A 15,377-nucleotide genomic window follows, 5' to 3' on the forward strand; every position below is an offset into this window, starting at 1 on the left:
AATGCTAGTACAAATCCAGAAAAGACACTTGATTCAAATAACTTTATCTTCTGGACAACTGCCTCATTTAAAATCTGTCACAAGTCTTAGAGGAAACAGGCTTTTCTCATCTACTGTTTGCCCTACATATGCCAATAAAACCAATGTGCCTACATAACATAACAGCTTTATTTAGAGCAATGATATACAATAACAACATGATCTAGAATAGAATAGGCCATGAACACTGTGGGCACTTAATAAACATTTGTTGAACTGAACAGAATAAAAATTACTGGGCTGGGAGTCAGAGCTATGGATTCCAACACTATTACTTTTTTTTTTTAGGTTCTGCATATATACTCCTATTAAACAAATTTTCACATTAGTCATGTTTTAAAGAAGAATTAGAATGAACAGGAGGAAACATAAGAAAGAAGAAATAAGATAAAAAAGAAAAAAAGAGCAAATAGTACGCTTCTATCTGTATTCAGACTCCACAGTTCTTTCTCTAGATGTGGACAGCATTTTCCATCATGAGACTTTTGGAGATGTCTTAGATCCTTGCATTGCTGAGAAGAACTGATTCTGTCAAAGTTAGTCATTGCACAGTGTAGCTGTTACTGTCCAACACTACTTCTGCCATGAACTGGCCCTACCCATTAGATTGTGAGCTCCTTGAAGGCAGGGACTATCTTTTGTCTCTTTTGTATTCCCAGTGCTTAGCACAGTGCCTATGTAGTAGGTACCTAATAAATGTTTACTGACTGTGATCTTGGGCAAGTCAATTTTATCTCTCTGTTCTTCAATCTTCTTGAAGGTAAAATGAGGACAACATCCTAACTGCTCTCTTTCTCTCTCCCTCTTTTTCAAGGTTGGGGAGGATCAGACTTGTGATTTTACTGCTATTAACTCCCTTTAGCACTGTAGTAAGTATCTGCTCTGCAACTTTTAGTGTAGGCAAAATGCCTGTGTGAGAGATCTCCACTTTTTTAAACCGCACATTCCTATCAGTAAACAACAATAACAACAAAAACTATTTGAAATATGCACTCCACCATGTGTATATTTATAAATTATTCAAAGTACTACTGTATTAATAATTATGTACATTATGAAACTTGTACAAAAATGAAATTAAAAAAATGAGTTAAAGATGAAATAGTATTTGATCCTAGAAGTCTACAGGAAGCCACTGGAGTTTGTAGGGGAGGGGAGGAACAGGATCAGACCTGAATCTATGGAAAACCACTTTGGCAGCTATGTAGAGGATGAATTGAAGAAGGGAGGGATTTGAGCAGAGACCATTAAGGAAGCTATTATGAATGTCCAGGTGAGAAATGATGGTGGTTTGAACTAGACTGGTAGCTATGAGAGAAAAAAGAAGGTGACAGATGTGAGAGGTGTGGTTAGAGATGAACTCTGGTAACTCACTAGATGTGTGGGATGAGAGAGAATGAGTCAAAGTTATGACACTCAGGTTTAAGTGACAAGAAGGATGGTGAGGTCTCCAACAAAAACAGGCAAGCTTGGAAAGGGAATAATTAGGGGAAAAAGAATATAAGAAGATTTGCCATTCTCTTGCAACCCTGGCATTCAGCTCATCTTGTGATACATTCTTTCCTACCCCAAAAAAATGGGAGGAGGCCAGCTTCTACTCAGCAGTCTCTGTGTTGGAGCACAGAGTCTGTTCTTTGTGAGACATCAGGTGATCTGGTGGGGGGGGGGAGGTCACACTCTAGGGGTATTTTTGGGGAGGCACAAAGTTTTCCAAATGATATCTATGTAAACTATTGCTATAAGTGCCTGAGAGCAGTTACATCGTAACAGTCTCTAGCAGATGCCTCTGAGAAAGGAAAATGGGGATGGGGGAGACCAGCAATTTGAACTGTAGGGAGGAGGAACTGATTTAGGGAGTGTTGGAGGGGGAGTAATGTCAGGTGTGGTTGTTTTGGACACAAGTCCTCTTATGGGGGCACAGCAGAAGATGACCTATATTTTCACCCTAATTGCACATTGGCTAATTGCACACTCCTTGAGGTTAGGTCATTTCCCTATGGATTGAGGTCACAGCCATCACTCCATCAAAAGACCCCTTGGCTCTCATTTTGGGAACATAGAGGACTGAGAGATTAAATGACTTGCTTAGGGCCATACAAGCAGTATGAGTCAAAGGCATGAATTTTTAATCCAGGCCTTCCTGACTCAGAGGCCAGTTCTCTCAATCTACTTTATCAAATAGCTTGTATTTAGTTATTACCTCAGTAGACTTCTATGATAGGTAATGATAGGTGCTATGTATTGAAACATAAAAACCACTATATAAATAAAACTATTAAGAGCTCAGAAAAAAAGAAGGCTCCCATATCTATTTTCAGATTCACTTTTTTTTTCTTCTTTGGAAAGGTAATAGACAACTATCAACAAAGATGTGGCAGAAAACAAGTGTGCATAACATACACACACACACACACACATATATATATTCAGACTCAGCCAATCTGTTTTACATAACTGTACTTATTTATAAGAAAGAGTTCTTAGTGAGGAAAGGGAAGAGTATTTGGAAATGGCAACGATTTTTAAGAAAGAAAGAAAAGAAAATCGATTATCTTGGTGGCAGCTGGTGGCACTGTGAATACAGCACTGGACCTGGAGTCAGTAAGACTCAAGTTCAAATCCTACCTCAGACACTTACTAGCTCTGTGATCCTGGACAAGTCACTTAACCTCTGCCTCAGTTACTTCAACGTAATTTATATAACACCTACCTCACAGGATTGTCGTGAAGATCAAATGAGATAATATTTGTAATGTGCTTAGCACAATGCCCAGCACACAGTAGTTGCTATATAAATGCTAGCTATTATTATTGTGATTATCCTTTTTTTAAAGGCAATTAGGGTTAAGTGACTTGCCCAAGGTCACAAAGCTACTAAGTGTCAAGTGTTTGGTCTGAGGCCGCATTTGAACTCAGGTCCTCCTGACTATCCACTCTATCCACTGCACCACCTAGCTGCCCCTGCGATTATCTTTAAAGTGGTATGAAGAACCTACAACAGTTATAAACCCATGTTTCTCAGACTGGCAGATAAGAAGGCACAGGAAGTGAAAAAAATTAGGGGTTCAATAAGAAAGTTAGATGCTATTGATATTTTCACCTCTCAAATGTTAGCTATAAAATTACTTGTGAAAAAATGCATTGTGTGGCAATTTGGGGGACATTAAGGCAGGCTCGATTTCCTTATTTTTACAGGAATTTTCCAGAACCCCTATTTATCCTTTGGGTATCCCACATTCTTAGATCTCCTGGACTGTCTTTATGAGTTCCAACATTTCTTTCAACCCCCAAACTGGTCAAAGGCCAAATTAGTTTGGGCAACATTATTATAAATACATTATTCAGAACTAATCCAAATGCTGAGCTAAGAGTGAGGAACAGGTCAACTCCAAGGTGAAAGTAACAGACTTGTATAGTCGACAATCAATTCATGTGAAGATATTTAGAGGAAAGAGTTAAACAAAAGACAACAAAGTTAAATTTGATTTGTTTCTTGTAAAAACCAGCAGATACAAGCTGGTTTTGTTGTGATACAGTAGCAGTGGTTGTTTGGTCAGTCTTGGAAAAAAAAAATAGCTTCAGAAAGTATCAGCCTGTCATTGGGACAATTTCAGTGCCTATCTGGCTTGCAAAATCATGGAAAATATCTGAACAACTGCCAAGATGGATTCAGGACCCTCTACAAGCAATATGAGGCCTTTGAAGTCATCCAGTCCAGTCCATACGTGAAGAGAAATCCCTTTTACAAAACATCTGACAAATATCTATAGATCCTCTACTCAAGGAATGCCTGTGAAGGGATATCTACTACTTTCTCAGGCAACTTGAATGCAACTAATGCAACTAATGAACAGTTTGTGGAAATCTGTATTATTCACAGACCTGATGTTAAATCCTAAAGGAGTCCCTTTACCCCAAAGTCTAACCTAGCAGAATGACCATTAGTCAGTATCTTTTATTATTAAGCTTTTCTTATAGGCCACCAGTTCCACAGAAGCAGTAAAGGAAATAGACCCATATGTGTATATATATATATACATATATATATATTTTTTTCCATTACAGATTCAAATATACAGATGCTAAATACTTTTGACACCATGAAGAGTGTATCAAAGGGCTCTGTGATAAGCCACTGATTATCTACCAATTCTTGTAAGCCAAACAAAGCAATTCTGCATTTCAGAGGTGGAAAGTGGGATCCTTCTATAGTGGCTCCTGTCCCTTTTGGGATATGATCAATCTCACATATTTACTTGACTATTCACTGATGATTGTGCTTAGGAATTTGAAAAAGTATATCACCCCGCATCACTTAGTTCCTTCATATTGATGAAGCCAATCATACTTGTAAATAAATGGCAAACAAGAAAAGGAGCAACACTATTCTCACCACCACTACCACCACCACCAAAAGCAAAAACTGAGCTTTTGTTTCTCATTTGATACAGTGAAAAGAATGCTGGATATGAAGTCAGAAGATCTGGGTGCAAATCCTGGATCTACCACTACTTGTATAACTTTGGCCAACTCATTTAACCTCCTTGAGATTCAGTTTTCTCATATATAAAATGAAAGGGTTGGACTGGATGACCTCTAAGTTTCTTCTATCTCTATGCTACTACCAACTGTCCATCCTCAGGAGGAAAAATAAAAAAGAAAACTTAAAAAAAGTTGCAACTGAAGAGAGCAAAATACAGAGAAGCAAAATACCTAAAAAACAAAACAAAACACCAAGTCCTTATAGAGTGCTGTGATTTTATTTCAGTGGCTAAAACACAGCACCCAAGCCAGTGCCTCCTAATCCCAAAGTAAATGACACACTTATGTATGTACAGGTGGTATTGTTGTTTAATCATTTTTCAGTTGTGTCCAACTCTTTGTGACCCTATTTGAGGTTTTCTTGGTAAAGATACTGGAGCGGTTTCCCATTTCCTTCTCTAGCCCATTTTACAGATGAGGAAACTGAAGCAAACAGGGTTAAGTGACTGGCCCAGGGTCACACAGCTAATGTTTGAGGCCAGCACTCTATCCACTGCGCCACCTAGCTGTCCTTTGTATACAGGTAATCTGAGGTAAAGACAAGAGGTAGTATGTGCCAGATAAGACAAACCACTGTCACCACCTTCCCTGAGATCCCCATGGAGATAGCCCAGGACCCTGAGCTTAAGAGCCCCAGAAATATGTCTTCCCCATCCACAGGTCACTAGCCCTGCTCCTAGCCCAACCCCTCAGCAACCAATGGAGAAGGAATTTAACAATTGCTTTTGCAACAGCTGAAGCCTTTGTCTCCTCAGTAGCCATAGCTTGTAGCACCCGCCCAAGAGAGTTCTTACTACCAAAGTCTTTGGCACTGTGAAATGATAAACTATGGTTTTTATCGGTGGACATAATATTAAGGAAGATGCACGACCATGTATTTGGTCTACTGCTGTTGTACCCTGAAGAAAACAGGGCCTTTCTATGACTCACAACTGAAACCTCTTATATGTGTTCTCTCCTCCGAGTAGAAGTGAACTCTCTGAGAGCAGACTCTTGTTTTTTCAGTTTGTATTCGCTATGCTTAGCACATAGTAAATGTTTAATAAATGCTCATTCATTCATTCATCTTCCTGTGCTGCCCTACCCTGTCAACACAATAGTAAACTACCACATAGCTACACATCCTGAAAGACCAGAGAAACAACTTCTAAAATGTTGTGATCCACATCTCCAGAGGCACATATCCAGTACTGAAACAATGTGATGACTTCAGTTTTAGAAAGTGAGTTCTTAGAAAGCATTATTATATAAAGGCTAAGTTCCCAACTCATAAACATCTGACTCACAAATGATCTTTATGCATGAATAGGGTGGGTGGGGATTCTGAATGTAGAAAGCCTCTTTCACTCCAGGAAAACAACTGAGTTTAGTTCCTTAACTTAAAACATGGAATGATTTGTTTTTGAAGACAGATTTGTTCTCATGCAGATGTTGAGAATTAACGTTAACAGCCTAAGGAATGAAATCTGGCTGAGGTTAAGTCAACAGAACAGCTATTTTACCTTTACCTCTCCCCATATGCTAGGATTTTTTGGTACAAGGAAGTTAAACATAAGACAAAAAGTATCTATCTCCATAGGCCACCTCAATCTCACATGCAAGGCAGGGTCATATAGTTATCTGAGTGGTGGAAAATTGTACTAATTTACTCACTTTAGGTAAAAGACATAGTCTCTCTCCAACTGAGATATAATCCCTGACTGCAAATTCTCTTATAGGCAAATATTCTGGCATGTTTACATTTGTGACTACTACTAAAACGGAGCCAAGATGGCAGAGTAAAAGCAGTGAGTTGCTTGAGCTCTCCCCCAAATCCCTCCAAATACCTGTTAAAAAATGGCTCTAAACAAATTCTATAGCAGCAGAACCCACAAGAGTAAAGACAGAGTAAAACAAATTTCTAGCCCAAGACAACCTGGATGGTTGATGGGAAAGGTCTGTTGTGACAGGCTGGGAGAGGAGCACAGTACAACCTGGGCCATGCAGGCAATGACCTAGTCTCAGCAAACCTGGAGAGGCCTCAGGAGACTGAGCAGTTGTAGTGGTTTCAAGACTTCTCAACCCACAAACACCAAAGAGAACTTAGAAGGTCAGAAGGAAAGGTCTCTCGGACCTGGGTGAGAGGAGCAAGGTCCAGCCCCAGTCCTGGCACAGCCCAGGTCGGCGGCTGCTTTTGGAGCTCTCAGCCCACAGACAGTGGGGAGATCAAGCAGCTAAGAGGGGGAATGCCGGGATCTCTTTGCTGGTGCTGAGGCAGCTTGGATCTGGGTTGCAGACCTGGGGTGAGGAGGAGCATTGGTGGTGGAGCTGTTGGTGATGGTGGAGGGGGAATGCTCCTCACAGTTCCAAGGCAGAAGAGTGCTTGTGGTCACTCATAGACGAGAGCACAGGCCAGGAAAGGAGTAAAAACCTTGCCTTTGATCATATCACCTTGGAAGAACTGAAAATTTACAAGTCCCTCAAAGTATCTCTGAAAACAGTTGCACAAAACCCCTGAAGCTTGGGACAGTACATCCTCCACACTGAAAGCAGACTCCTACCTTAACAAAGAGTTTAAAAGTCAAGTAATTGGCTGGGAACATGAGCAAACCGCAAAAAACTCAGAGGGTGGGCAGATTAGGGGAAGGGGTATTCAGAATGCATGTTGTCTTGGGGTGGGAGGAGGGGAGAGATGGGGAGAAAATTTGGAACTCACAATCTTGTGGAAGTGAATGTTGAAAACTAAAAATATACAAGTTAATTAAAAAGAAAGAAAGAAAAAAGCTGGGACATACAGAAGGAATATGGGCATTAAACTAGGACAGAATAAAAAAATGAGCAATCAACATCAATGGGTATGATAACACAATAATAAAGGAGGAATGAACCTTGTCTTATGTTTCTTCTAATCCATGTGAGGAAATTCTAAAATCCCCCAGTCACTGAACTTTTGATAAAAGCTTTCCTTGACACACAGGAAAAAATTAGGGAGAAAAATAAGAGTAAAAAAATCTCACAGAAATATTATAGCTAAATCTAAAAGCTCCTAGGTCAAATAGAAAATATTACAAGCAACTAGAAAGAAATAATTTAAATACTGTGCAGCTACAGTCAGACTAACACAAGATTTAGAATTTTACATTAAAAGACCAAAGGGATGAAATACAATATTCTGAAAAGCAAAGGAGCTGGGTTTGCAACCAAGAATAGCCTACCCAGCAAAGCTAGGTATAATCAAATGGATATTAAATGAATTAAATGACTTCTAGGTGTTCTTGAGAAAAAGACCAGAACTGAACAGAAAATTTGACTTACAAGAATCAGAAGAAGCTTAAGAAGGTAAATATGAAAGACTAATTATAAGAAATTTTATAAAGTTAAACTGTCTTCCTGTTTTACGGGAAAATGTTATTTGTAACTCTTAAGAATGTTATCATTACTAGAGGAATTCAAAGATAGAAGACTTGGAGTTGAGTTGATTATTATGGGATAATCCTAAAAAATAAAACTGAGAAGGAAGATGTAAAATGGAGCAAATTATCTCCTACAAAAGAAGGGTAGATGGAAGAACTGTTACAGTGGAAGGGTGGAAGGGATGGAGGGCAGGTAATACAGGAACCTTATTCTCATCAGAACTGGGTTAAAAAGGGAATAATGTAAAACTAGAAGAGTATAAAAGTCTTATTAACTTATAGGAAAATAGGAGGGCAAGAGGATAGGATAAGTAAGGGACTCATAGAAGAGTGTGTGGTTTGGAGAGGCAGTGGTCAAAAGTAAATTGGTTTCTGAGGAGAGACAGGTAAAGAGAAAGAGAGGATAAACACTGAGAAAAACCAGATGGAGGGATATACACAACTAGTAATTCTAACTTTGAATATGAATGGGATGAACTTACCCAATAAAATGGAAGCAGACAGCAGAGAACAGATAAACTAGAACCCAACAGGATGTTGTTTACAAGAAACACATTTAAAAATGAGAAATGCATTTACAGTAAAAATAAAGGGCTAGAGTAGAATTTATTATGCTTCAGCTGATGTAAAAAAAGATGGGGTAACAATCATGATCAGACAAAGTTAAAGCTAAAACAGTTTTAATTAAAAGGGATAAACAGGAAAACTACATTATGTTAAAAGGTATCATACATAATGAAGTAGTGTCAATACTAAATATATATAGACCAAAGGCAATAGCATCCAATTTTTAAAGGAAAGGTTAAATGAATAATAATGGGGAACGTCAACCTTTCCCTCTCAGAACTAAATAAATCTAACAAAAAAAAAATAATAAAAGTCAAGAAGATGAATAGAATCTTAGATAAATTATAGAGCAATTTCACTAATGAATATTTATGCAAAAATCTAAATAAAATACTAGCTAGGAGACTACACCAATATATAATAGTTTACATATTGTGATCAAGTGGAATTTACACTAGGGTGGGGAACCTGTGGCCTCAAGGCCTCATGGAGCTTTCTAAATCCCTGAGTATGGACTTTTGACTGAGTCCAAGTTTTACAGAATAAATACTTTTATTCTTTTTTCTTTTTTTTGATGAGGCAATCGGGGTTAAGTGACTTGCCCAGGGTCACACAGCTATTAAGTGTCAAGTGTCTGAAGCCAGATTTGAACTCAGGTCCTCCTGACTTGAAGGCCACAGCTCTATCCATTGCGCCATCTAAGGGGATTTGTTCTGTGAAGTTTTGCACTTGAGGACCTAGAGGGCCATATGTGACTTCAAGGCCACAGCTTCCCCACCCCTGATTCACACTAAGAATGCAGGACTGGTTCAACATAAGGAAAACTATTAACATAACTGATTATATCAGCAACAAAAGTAACAAAAATTATAAGATTATATCAATGAGTACATAAAAAAGTTTTGACAAAATACAACACTCATTCCTATTAAAAACACTTGAAAGCTTAGGTATAAATGGATTTTTCCTTAAAATACAAAACATCTACCTAAAACCATCAGCAAGCATTATCTGTAATGGGGATAAGTTAGAAGCCTTCCCAATTAGATCAGGAGTGAAACAAGGATGCCTATTATCACCAATATTATTCAATATTGTACTAGAAATGCTAGCAATAGTGAGAAGAAAAAAACTGAAGGAATCAGAATAAGCAATGAGGTAATAAAACTATTTTGCAAATAATATGCCATTATACTTGGAAAATTCTAGAAATTCAACTAATAAGTTAATAAAATGATTAATAATTTAGCAAAGTAGCATGATATTAAAAAACCCACATAAATCATCAGCATCTCTACATTTTACCAACAAAGCCTTGGAAGAAGAGATAGTAAGCTATTTCATTTAAAATAACCACAGTCAATATAAAATACCTGGGAATATATCTGCCAACACAAACCCAAGAACTATATGAACATAATTATAAAAACTTTTTCATTCAAATAAAGTCATATTTAAATAATTGGAAAAATATTAATTGGTCATGGGTGGGCCAATAAAATAAATATCACAATAAAATAAAAATGACAATTCTACCTAAATTAATCTATTTATTCGGTGCCATGCCAATCAAATTATCAAAAAATTATTTTATGGGGCTATATAAATAACAAAACTCATTTGGAAGAGCAAAGGAATTATCAAAGGAACTAATAGTATTAATAGAAAAAATGTAAAGGAAGATCTAGCAGTACCACATTTTAAACTGTATTATTATAAGGCAGTAATTATCAAAACTATCTGGTACTAGCTAAGACACAGAAAGGTACATCAGTGGAATAGGGCAGATGTACAATATACAGTGGCAAATGATATAGAAACTTTGTGTTTGATAAATGTAAAGATTTAAGCTTTTGAAATAGGAATTCACTATGTGATAAAAATTGTTGGGAAAATTGGAGAGCAATCTGGCAAAAACTAGGTATAGACCAATATCTTATGCCATTTACAAAGATAAGGTCAAAAGGGATACATGACCCCAAACATAAAGGGAGACATCACAAGCAAATTACAAGAACGTGGAACATATTACCTATCAGAGTTATAGATAAGAGAAGAATTGATGAACAAACAAAAGATAGACAGTACTGTGAGATGTAAAATAGATGATTTTTATTACATTAAATTAAAATGGATTTTTACAAATAAAACCAATGCAGCAAAGATGAAAAGGAAAGCAGAAAATTGGGGGGAAATTATTATAAGCAATTTCTTGGATAAAGGCCTCATATTTCAAATATATAGAGAACTTTGTCAAATTTATAAGAACATGAGTCATTCCCCGATTGATAAATGGTCAAAGGATATGAAGAGGCCGTTTTTGGAAAAAGAAATCAAAGCTCTATGTAGTTATATGAAAAAATGCTCTAAGTCATTGATTAGAGAAATGCAAATTAAAACAGTTTTGAAATACCATCTCATACCTATTAGATTGGCTAAAAAGGGTTAAATGACAAATGTTGGAGAGGACATGAAAAAATTGGGACACTAATACACCATTGGTGGAACTGTGAACTGAGTCCACTGTTTCTGAGAGCAATCTAAAATTATGCCCAAAGAGTTATTAAATTGCCTATATACCATTTGACTCAGCAATACCACTCTGTTTTCCAAAGTGATCAGAAGAAAAGGAAAAGAACCTTTATGTTCTAAAATATTTACAGAAGCTCTCTTTGTAGTAGCAAAGAACTGGAAATTGATGGGATGCCTCAATTGTTGCGTATGATTGCAATGGAATAAATGTGCTGTAAGGAAATGATGAGCAGGTTGATTTTAGAAAAACATGGAAAGACTTCCATGAAATAATGAAGCATGAAATGAGCAGAACCAAGAGAACGCTATGTACAGTAATAGCAATACTGTTTGAAGAGTAACTGTGAATGAGTAAGCTATTCTGAGCAATATGAATATTCAGATCAACTACTAAGGACCTAGGAAGGAAGATGCTATCCTCCTCCAGAGAAAGAACTGATATATGGATATATATGAAACCACTGTAGGATTTCACACACATATCTGTGTCAAATGTTGGCCTTCTCTAGTTCAAGGCTGGCAGGGAAGGGGGGAGGGAGATAGTTCTAAACTCAAAATATAACAAAAAATGAAATTTAAAACATTTTTCAGTGCTCTCCTTCGCCCTCATTCTTGCTCAATTACTTCATACTTCATTTAGCATTCCCTAAAGCACCTGTACAACAATGGTTACGTATTAGCATCCATGTTTTATGGAAGACTCACAGGAGTCACTTGCAGCTGTTCACACAACTAATGTCAGAGCCAAGATTTGAATCCAGATCTTCTGACTCCAAGACTGACATGCTTTCCAATCTACCACCTGTGGAGTCATACAATAGTTACTATATCTATTTTACAGAAAAAAAATGAAACATATAGAAGTCCAATGACAATCACAAAGTTGTCAAGTGACAAGAGTAGAGGGTCTGAACTCAGGCCACCCTATCACTGAGTCTGTTGTCTTTTTCGGCAGGCCAGTCCAGGACAGACAGCAATTTCAGTCAGTCAGTCAACAAATATCTATTGAGTGCCTACTATGTGCCAAGTATAGTGCTGAGCACACAACATGAGCTTTTGGGAACCTATAAGTCAAAAAGCAAACCTACTAGCCACAGTGGTTTTCCATTGTACCAGACTAGATTTATATTATGTTCAATTTGTTTCTAACCTTTCGTTTGGTATAACTTCCTATTTGCTCTTCAGAAAGGACAACTTATTCAAATTAACAGATACATCAAGTATGCCTTGGAATTTCAAGTTTAATATGCAGAAATTCCAAACATAGAGAACTGCTTAAATTATAAATCATCATGTACTATCCTGATAACTTCTTCATCAATTTGTTTCTAAAGCTCCAATTGATGGTGTGTTCTTTTATCGTTTCCCACCCCACTGCTCTTCCAGAGTTATACTTTACCCTCTTGCAATTAGAAGGTGAGAAGGGTATAAGCATGGGCAACTAGGTAGCACACTGTTTAGAGTGCCAGGCCTGAAGTCAGGAAGACTTCTTTTCATGAGTCCAAATCTGACCTCAGATACTTAGTAGCTGTGTGACCCTGGAGAAGTCATTTAGCCCCACTTCCCTTGGTTTCCACATCTGCAAAATAAGCTGGAGAAGGAAATTGCAAACCACTCCAGTATCTTTGCCAAGAAAACCCCAGAGATTCAGATATGACTGAAACAACAACAAGGGTACAAAATCACCTTCTATGGAATCACCTGAGGGAGGTAAAAAATGCACAGCTTTAGGGAGGAGGGCTCAGAAGTCAAACTAACTCACTGGGCTTCTTCTGTACCAATTCTAATTCTCTATACTTGTCTGCACCTGAAAAGTGAAAAGATTTGGGGTTTCATATAGACAGCTGGAAATACCTCTGTTTATTAATTAAATGGAAGATTAAAAGAGTATAGGGGCAGCTAGGTGGCGCAGTGGATAGAACTACGGCCTTGGAGTCAGGAGGACCCGAGTTCAAATCCAGCCTCAGACACTTGACACTTACTAGCTGTGTGACCTTGGGCAAGTCACTTAACCCTGACTGCCTCACCAAAAAGCCAAAAAAAAAAAAGAGACAGTATAGTATAAAAAAGAAACAAGCCCTCGAAATTAGGAAATGTAGGTTTTCATCGTGACTCTTCTACTAACTGCATGAGTGATAAAGCAAGTCAATTAACTTTTCTGGGTCTCAGTTATCTTATTTGTAAAAGTGAGGGTGATGATCACTAAAGATTCCTTCCAGCTCAAATATTCTGTGGTTCCAAGGGAGGTGTGGTTCTGGGCTGAAGAGCATTGTTGCTAGCCTTTTTTTCACTACAATCCCATTTTAGAAAAAAGAATGGTTACAGTTATTCCATCCACACTGCAACTTTCCCCATTGCAGTTTTGACATATTGTGGGTCAGCATAAGAAATTAAATGGCAGTTTTTTTAGGAGTTTTGCTGAAGCCATAGACAACATGTGAAGGCCAGCAGATCACACAGAAAAAGTTTAGAAACTCAGAAATGGCATAAAATACATATATAGTATTCTACAACATGAATATTTTATCTTTTTTTAATTCTTGGTTTATTTATCTTAGTTTTCAACATTCACTTCCACAAGATTTTGAGTTCCAATGTTTCTCCCTATCTCTCCTCGCTCCCCACCCCAAGATGGCATGCATTCTCATTACCCCTTCCCCCAATCTGCCCTCCCTTCTATCACACCCCCACTCCCTTCTCTTATTCCCTTCCCCTTCTATTTTCCTATAGGGTAAGACAGATTTCTATGCCCCATTCCCTGTGTATCTTATTTCCCAGTTACATGTAAAAACAATTTTTAACATTAGGTTTTAAAACTTTGAGTTCCAAATTCTCTCCCTTCTTCCTTCCCCAAGTACCCTCACTGAGAAGGCAAGCAATTCAATATAGGTTATACATGTGTAGTCATGCAAAACAGTTTCATAATACTCACAATGTGAAAGACTAATTATATTTAGCTTCACCCTATCCTATCCTACCCCTCCATTTATTCTATTCTCTCCTTTGACCCTGTCCTTCTCAAAAGTGTTTGCTTCTGATTACCCCCTCCCTCCATCTGCCCTCCCTTCTATCATCCCCCCTTATTTCCTTTCCTGCTACTTTCCTGAAGGGTAAGATAGATCTCCACATGCGGTTGAGTGTGTATATTATTCCCTCTTTAAGTCAAATCTGATGAGAGTAAGGTTCACTCATTCCCTCTCACTTCCCCCTTCCCCTCCACTGTAAAAGCTTTTTCTTGCCTCTTTAATGTGAGATAATTTACTCCATTCTAGCTCTCCCTTTCTCCTTTTCCAAGTACATTCCTCTCTCACCACTTAATTTTATTTTTTAGATATCACCCCTTTATATTCAACTCACCCTGTGCCCTCTTTCTATATCTATTTCCTCCAATTACCCTAATACTGAGAAAGGTCTCATGAGTTACAAATATCATCTTTCCATACAGGAATGTAAACTGTTCAACTTTAATAAGTCCCTTATGATTTCTCTTTCCTGTTTACCTTTTCATGCTTCTCTTGAGTCTTGTATTTGAAGGTCAATTTTTCTATTTAGCTCTGGTTTTTTCTCAAGAATGCATTAAATTCCTCTACATCACTGAATGTCCATTTTTTTCCCCTGAAAGACTATGCTCAGTTTTGCTGGGGAGGTGATTCTTGGTTTTAATTCTAGCTCCTTTGACCTCCAGAACATCATATTCCAAGCCCTTTGATCCCTTAATGTAGAAGCTATTAAATCTTACGTTTTCCTGATTGTGTTTCCACAATACTTGAATGGTTTCTTTCTGGCTGCTTGCAATTTTTCTCCTTGACCTGGGAACTCTGGAATTTGGCTATAATACTCCTAAGAGTTTTCTTTTTGGGATCTCTTTTCAGGAGGTAATCAATAGATTCTTTCCATTTCTATTTTACCCTCTGGTTTTAGAACATCAGGGCAGTTTTCCTTGATAATTTCTTGAAAGATGATGTCTAGGCTCTTTTTTTGATCATGGCTTTCCGACAGTCCAATAATTTTTAAATTCTCTCTCCTGGATCTATTTTTCAGGTCAGTTGTTTTTCCAATGAGATATTTCACATTGTCTTCTATTTTTTCATTCTTTTGGTTTTGTTTTACTGTTTCTTGATTTCTCATAAAGTCATTAGCTTTCATTTGCTCAATTTTAATTTTTAAGGAATTATTTTCTTTAGTGAATTTTTGGACCTCCTTTTCCATCTGGCCAATTCTGCTTTTTAAGGCATTCTTCTCCTCATTGGCTTTTTGGAGCTCTTTTACCATTTGGCCTAGTCTGTTTTTTAAGGCGTTATTTTC

General features: G+C 37.5%; 1 protein-coding gene across 1 annotated transcript in view; it reads right to left on the minus strand.

Moving 5' to 3' along the window:
- The window catches only part of ACO1 (aconitase 1), a 93,792-nt gene that overhangs the window by 57,392 nt on the left and 21,023 nt on the right, over window positions 1-15,377 (minus strand). The window lies entirely within an intron of this gene.

Source organism: Vombatus ursinus, unplaced genomic scaffold (assembly GCF_900497805.2).
Source record: "Vombatus ursinus unplaced genomic scaffold, bare-nosed wombat genome assembly UNPS02014832.1, whole genome shotgun sequence".
Taxonomy (NCBI): domain Eukaryota; kingdom Metazoa; phylum Chordata; class Mammalia; order Diprotodontia; family Vombatidae; genus Vombatus; species Vombatus ursinus.